Raw genomic sequence first — 7666 nt, 5'->3', positions numbered from 1 at the left:
GATTTTCCAGCTTTTAATGAGGCCACCCAGGCAGTGCGTCTGTAAAATTCAGCCTCTAATCCCCAATTAAGGCGCCCGGCCCTAGCTGCATCCGGCATCTGGTTGCCGATGGCTATGGTGATTGCGTTTCTCGCTCTCTCTCGCTCGCTCTTGCTCATTTTCCAGGACAGTTTCCAGGGGGAGGGGATCCCTCCCTCCAGCTCCTGAAAGTCAGCACCCTCTGCCCTGGGTGACGTTGCAGAGTGTGTGGGGACCCTCTGCATCCAGCCTGGCCTCCAGCCCACCCCCATGTCCCTGTCCAGTCTCATCTTCACCCCTGCCCCCTTCAGATCCCTGCCCATTGGCCCTTGTGGTCTTTTATGAAGAAGCTACTCTGTGCCAGGCACTTGGCATACTTTGTCATTTAATTCTCAAAGCAAGTTTTGGCATAAGAACGACCCCTCCTTTCCAGCAGGAGGGAGCTGAGGGTCTTAGAAAGGGCTGGACTTACTCCAGCCCCGCAGATGGGAAAGGACAGATGCTTGGACTTGCCCTGTGTCTGTCTGAGCCTAAGTCCTCCGCGTTGTTCCCACCCCACCCTCTGTGGCATGGCTCTGTAGGAGCCTGGGGCTTAGGAAAAGGAGGGGTGGCCCTGCCATGGTCCAACAGTGGTTTACAATAACTGGCCAAATAAACATTTCTGAGCCAGTGGCCTGGCGTTGAGTAGATTTAGCTTTTGAGTGGATGTATGTAGGGCACATTACTATCTCTCATCCGGTCTTCCCCCAAATCCTTCCAGATCAGGTAACATTACCCTACAAACGGAGACATGGAGAAATTAAATAATTTATCTAAGGCTTCATGGGGCTGAGCTATATGAAATCACCACTTTTGTAGGTTAGAAATTGAGAAAATATCAACTTCATATGGCTCAACCTAATTATAAATAGTGTCCATTTATATTTATAAACTGATTTGAACCCAGTTTTTTCTTTATTCCAAAATTCCTGCCTTCTGCACTATTCCTTAACCTTCTTTTTGCAGTTTATTTTTGCAGTTTATTTTTTTAAATAGTAGGATATAATGGAAGGGAATTGGTGGCTTGCAAAGTAGACTATGAGCTCTGCCAACCTTTTCCATCAACTTGGGAAGGCCCTTTTCCTGCTCTAAGGAAGCAGTGGCCTGGTGAGAATTTCCTGAGCAGGAATCATCTACAACAGCTGCCAAACAGAAACAAACTGGCTGGACTTTGCATTTGGAAGAACCACAACCGTAGAGACAAATGACTCTCTAAATATAAATGCGGGGCGGCAGGGAAGCAACTCCTGAGTAGGTCGAGGTTATGACTTAGCGCTGTCCCTGAGATGGGGCAGGCCAGAGAGGGGGATCCCTGAAGACGTGAAAGAGAATGGGCTGGGGTCTAGCTACATACCTGTCCTGGGCTCAGCAGAATGTACATCTCTCATTAGAGCCAGATTCCCGGTTGTGGACATGAGATTTGGATTTACTGTGCTTTCCAAAAGTGAACATCTGGACCAGCTTCTCCACACCAGAAAAGTGCATTCGTTATTCACCAGTCACCTGGAAATATCAGCTTAGGAAGTAATGACTAACTTCTCATTCCACCCATCCGAGTCCTATGGAAGAAGGTAATATTAGAGCCTTTTGGGGCCTCAGAGATTTTCTTTGTGAGCTCCTTTAACGGAGACATGGAGGCCACGAGGGAGGAAAAGACACACATGTCCCACAGTTGACTGTGGCCACCATGGGCTTACTGTGTGCCTTGTACTGTTGGCAGTGGGATGGGGAATGGACTTCAAGGGAAGGAAGACAGGGAAGGCGGAGCTCTCAGGCAAACAACATACCATTCTCTTCTCCATGCATTGGCTTATGCCCTTCTATCTGCCTGTAGTTACCCTCTTGCTCATGACATCTGTGTTCCTAACACAGTACATCCAAATCAGTGAATGTTCAGTATTGGATGAACCAATGAAGACTCTTCTAGAGTCTTCCTCTCCAGGAACTGCTTGTGTCCTAATTCTACATCACATTGATTTTCTCTTTGTCTTACCCCACCTTTGGTGTGTTGCATAGACTTGTGCAGTAGCTCTTACACTGCTGCGCTGTATTTCTGTTGACTTGTCTCTCCCCCACCCAAGACCAGGAGCTCACTGAGGGTTGGGTCTATGCCATTTGTATTTCTAGGTCCCCAGTGTCTGGCAGAGTCCCTGACTCATAGTAGGTGCTCAAAAGTGTTGATGAAAATATTGACAAAAGTGTGGACAAAAGAGTATACATAGTGGAGTGAGATGGGAGATGGCTGCTGCTGCCCCTAAGCCATGGCCGTTCCCCTTAGAAATGGCGGCAACACTGTGAGCACAGGAACACCTTGCTTCACAAAAGACTTCACATGGTTAATGGGACGAGGCCCTTCCCAGGTCCACTTTGTGCTCTGACCACCTCGAGGGGCCGAGGGAAGCTTCTTCCTTCTTTGGGGCAGCACTGAGACCTATGCCCTTTGAATGCTGCCCTGGACCAGTCAGTTCTTTCCTTCTTGTCCTCCCTAACCTCTGCCTGGTGGAAGCTACTGAAGATATTTAACAGGCTGGAATGCCCACCACGATGGCTCCCATCTTCAGGGATGCTTTGTGGAGCCCTCCCGCAAGGACCAGAACCCTCCCGACTGCCTCACCTCCAGCTTTCAAGACTTCCTTCATGCCTACGCTATGATATTGGAATCATCTGGAGCACTTTTTAAAAATATTGATGCCTGGGTTCATCATCAAGATATTCTCTTTTAATTGCTCTGGAGTATAGGCCAGGCATTAGGATTTTCAAAAGTTCTCCAGGTCTTTTTAATGTGCAGGCAAGCCTGAGGACCTCTGCATTAGATCAGAAGTTCCATGCCATCACCTAACATAGTCCCTGGCATTCAAGGAATGTTTGCTGAATGAATGAATGATGACTGACTGACTAAATGAATACAGGGCTTCCTACCCAGGAAAGAGCAGTGGAATAACCTGGGAATATTTTGCAAAACATATACACCCAGGCCCAATACCCTTGCCATTCTCTACACCCCTCCCTAAATTCCTCCCTGTCCTGCACTAGTTCTGATTTGGTGTGTTGGGGCTATAGGTTTGATCTGTACGCTTTGAAAAAGGCTCTCTAGGTGCTTCCAGTATGCAGGTCTGGTTAAGAAAAATGAGTGCGTGAATGAATGAATGAATGAATGAATGAATGAATGAATGAATGAATGAAATAGCTGAGCTAATAGAATTTGTTTCAGTTGGGGCCAAAAAACTGAAGAAGCCAAGATGGCTAGATGAGCATTCCACATGGTTTAGGAATTGGTGGGTGTGCTCCTGGACTAGTCTTGCTTCCTTCAGTCACTGGCCAAATAAACAGCACTTGCTGGGGAGGCAGGAGGCAGCCCTTTCCTGCTCTCTGTCTTTCCTTCGCCTTTCTAGGAGAAGCTAGTAATTGCCCAGAAATGTGAGTCTGGCCTTTTCTCTCTGGATTCCAATTTTCAGGCTGTGGTATTTGCGGCCTTATTGTTAACACATGTATCAGGCTGGAAATTGAGGTCGTGGTGAGTAGGGGAACTAGAAAAGGGTGTGTGTGTGGGGAGGTGGGGGTTGGTACTTAATTCCCCACGCTCGGCTCAGTCTGGCAGGACCTGGAGCCTGGGGAGCTGGTCAGGCCATTTAACCTGCATTCATCAGGAACACCAGGGAGTAACAGAGGACGTGGGGTTTGAGGATGGAGAAAGCAAGCAAGCAGCAAGTCAGCACCCTGCAAGCAGCGGGGAGTTGCCTCTGAAGAGTCAGGGAGGCACCGTACCACTCAGCAGGGACACTCCTCCACTCAGCCTGCAGTGCCCTCTACGGCCAGTCAGGAGAAAGTGAGGCAGGATATCCTGAAGCCCAGGGGTCTGCAAACCCACCAAGAGCCAGGCTTACAGCAATTTTTAGTGGAAACAGGAAGGTGAACATACAAAGAACCACAAAACCACAGGGTCAGGACGATACCAGCAATGTCCAATCTCATTTTCTGCAGTGGTGGAATGTTCCATACCACGCTGTCCAATATGGCGACCATTGCCTACGCATGGTTCTTGGACCTTAAAATGCTGCTAGCAAAGAGAACTGAAGTTTTGAATTTATTTCATTGTACTTATATTTAACAGCTATATTAGCTAGCGGCTACCATATTGGATAGCACAGAACTCTACTGTGGGGTGAGTGGGTGGGGAGGGAGAGGGCTGAACTTGGGATGGGGTAGGAAAGGAAAACACTGGTACAGCTCCACAGAACTTGCGTGAAAATCTCTAGTCCCAGGTGGATGGGGTGGAACACTTTATACAAATGTCTCCCTTGTTGTAAGAACCAGCTTCTTGGGATCCCCAGCTACTGCAGAGAGTTCTTGTTCTCATGATGCCCCCAACCCCATGAGGGAAGGCTATGGCGAAATCCTGCTGCACACAAGGGGATGCACTTTTGACCAAGGCTCATATTAAAAAAGAGAAACAATTCCGTTTTTCCATTGCAACATTTCTCAAAACTCTTCCCAGAGAGGAGACTTAAAGAACACGCCTTCTCCTCCTGGGCTGAGGGCGCTGAACTGGGATTAGAACTCAGAGCTGTCTAGCTCTGAAACCCCCAGACTCTCAACTCCATGAAGTTGCCTCTCAAATTGGGAGTCAAGACTCCTTCCGGTCAGATTCCACGTTCACTTGCTAAGGGCTGTTGAGGAAATCACTTTATTTCTCTGAGCCTTATCTGTAAAATGAGGGGGTTGAACGGAGTTGCCAACAATTCCTTTTAGCTTTAAAACACTACATTTCTAAACATTAAAAATTCCTCCACTAGACTCAAATTGAAGTCAAATGAGGAGCCGAATGTCTTCTCTCTCACTGCAGTGAGCTTTTCTTTCAACCCTAATTACCCTCGACATTAGCTGTTTTATTTATTAAGTTATCATTACTATCAGAACAGCGACTATTTTCTGCTGCTCAGCCTGTATCACCCCGGAAAACCATTGCCACACTTCAGCCAGGCCTGAGTGGGCAGGGGGCTGGAAACTTGTACAAATCAGCCCTGAGACAAACGGGGTTCACAAAGAGAGCACGTATTCTCTCCCCGCTTCTATTTCTTCCTTGCCTTGTCATTCTTTTCCTGCACTGTCTTCTTCTCCCTTTTCCCTTTTCCCTTTCTCTTTTCTCCCCCCCCCCCCATCTCTTTCCGCTGGCTCCCCTTTTCCTCTTTTCCCTCATCTCCAGCCCCCTCCTTCCATCTCCCACCACTCCCTTCCCAGGTCTCCAACCCCCTTTCTACTATCACCTATCCTCTCTCTGACTCAAATCCTTTGGTTTTATGATCTTTCCAAGCCACGGAATAAGCCAACACTTTGACCATCACAGAGGGGACTTGCACCTTGACCAAACGCTGAGGCCTTCATCTCACGGAGAGAGGTGGGTTAAGGAGGGACCCAAACCTGGGGAAAGCCAGAAACTTTAGTGAGGAAGCCTCGAACTCATCTATCTGAAACTCCAGGCTCCTCAGCCTGGCTGCCTTGCTGTACAGACTTTTTGGAGGGGCCACCCTGGCTTGGGCTGGAGACTTGTGAGTGCAGTTTGTGTGCCTCTCTTCTTCGCCCAAACTGGGATATTGAAAGAAAAGTCCTGGTGTACAGGGACTGTGCTCTCAGCAAAGTCTTGGAGGTTTGCAGCTGCTCAACTTAGTCACGCTTGCTTGATCTCCCATACCCACTGCCCCATTCTATAAGGATCCCTGCTTCACAGAGTAAAGATTGGGGACCCTGGTGACCCCTGGGACAAGCCCCTTTCCATGTCCCATTCCTCTTTGTCGGGGGCAGCTAGGAAACAGGGTTGGGGAAAATGGTCTGAACGGTTCTTCTGAATCTGGAGGGCCAGCCCACGGTAGTGGGTCAAGTCCCAAGTCTGGGTTCCTGGCCAAGGTCACGACTCATTGACCTTGTGTTCTCATTTTATTCATCTCCTTCATTGGGTTCTAATGAGGATTGAAGAGATTAATAGGCAACCCTTTGTCTTGGAGAGCGAATGTTTGGTTTGGTTGGCTTGGAAACTGGAGGGTGGACCCAAGGACCTCTTCAGGTCACAGCTTTTCTTGGGCATCTATAACTCGAGGGAAACTTAAGTGATTCTACAAATGACCATGCAGCTGGCCAAGGTGGGTGAGGCTTCACAGCTCGTTACTTGTGCAGTTGACTAAGTGTCAGGGCCCCCAGGCAATTTTGAGCCAGGCAAGGGAAGCTGCCAATAATGAGCATCTCTTTAACATCTGGAGTGATTTTTCAGGCATCACACGTCAATTTCCAGCAGCTCCTGCTGATTTGGTTTTCATGGTGGTGTGGTGTGCAACACTGACGCTGATGTGCTGGGAGGAGGAGAACAAAGGAGCATTGTCACATTTGAGTAATGTTGATGCTTAGCCAGGAACAAAGGCGCTTGTTATGCAATAGACATAATGGGAAGGACCAACCCGGGCAGCAGCCCTGGATTGCGGAGCTGTGGACTACAATTTAGCCAAGGGAGATAAAACCAAACTCATTTGGCTAAGCCAAAAGAGGCTGGCCCTCCTCCACAGAGAGATGTTTTCAATCACCACCACCTACCAGGACCCCTGTGACTGGTGACACAGACGAGTGATAAGTGATAAGCTTGGGAGATTACAGGGCTATGAAGAAAAGGCAGGTGACAGGCAGCCAATATGGTGTTCAGGACATTGGTTGGCATAAAAGAATCAGGTAAGTTTCAAAGGTCAAGGCCAGCTCAGATACCAGGAGAGCAGCACCACGAACAGGAGACACCAACCAAAGCTCATCCCGCAGCAGCAGCAGCTGCCGGTCCTCACCCTCCTTATTTTCCCCTGTAGTAGCAGACGAAGGATGGTGGAGGATGGGGGCCCGGATGGAGGGTCTCTTCATGACCAGGACGGAGTAGTTAAGCTTCCCATGAGGTTAGGGCATTTGTTCATGGAGGAAAGAAAAGATGTCCTGCAGTTCCGTTAGAAAGGATTTATTCACAGAAAGGTCCCCTCCTATTTTCTGCTTCCATCGAGGAAAGAGGGTTTAATTATTGTTGCAAAACCACAAGTGAAAGGCTGGGGATGAATTTTCTGCCCACAAGGACTTGTAAACATTACATGTTTGCAAGAAAATGGGGAGATTTTTTTTTTAAGATTTATTTTATTCCCTCCCCCTCCCCCATTGTCTGTTCTCTGTGTGCATTTGCTGTGTGTTCTTCTGCATCTGCTTGTATTCCCATTAGGCAGCCCTGGGAACCAATCCTGGGACCTTCTGGAGTAGGAGAGAGGCGATTACTCTCTTGCGCCACCTCAGCTCCCCATTCTGCTATGTCTTCTTATTGTCTCTCCTCTGTGTCTCTTGTTGGGCTATCTTGCTGTGCCAGCTCTCCACGTCGGCTGGCACTCCTGCGTGGGGCCGCTTTCTCGTGTGGGGCGGCATTCCCACCCAGGGTGGCACTCCTGTACAGGGCTGTGTTCCTGCATGGGCTGGCACTCCACGTGGGCCAGTTTGCCCTCACCAGGAAGCCCTGAGCATCGAACCCTGGACCTCCTATATGGTAGACGGGATCCCAGTTGGTTGAGCCACATTCGTTTCCCCTGGGAGATGTCTTTTGAAA

Source organism: Dasypus novemcinctus, chromosome 27 (assembly GCF_030445035.2).
Source record: "Dasypus novemcinctus isolate mDasNov1 chromosome 27, mDasNov1.1.hap2, whole genome shotgun sequence".
NCBI classification, from domain to species: Eukaryota; Metazoa; Chordata; class Mammalia; order Cingulata; family Dasypodidae; genus Dasypus; species Dasypus novemcinctus.
The sequence above is the reverse complement of the archived record's forward strand: the minus strand, read 5'-3'. Positions refer to the sequence as shown.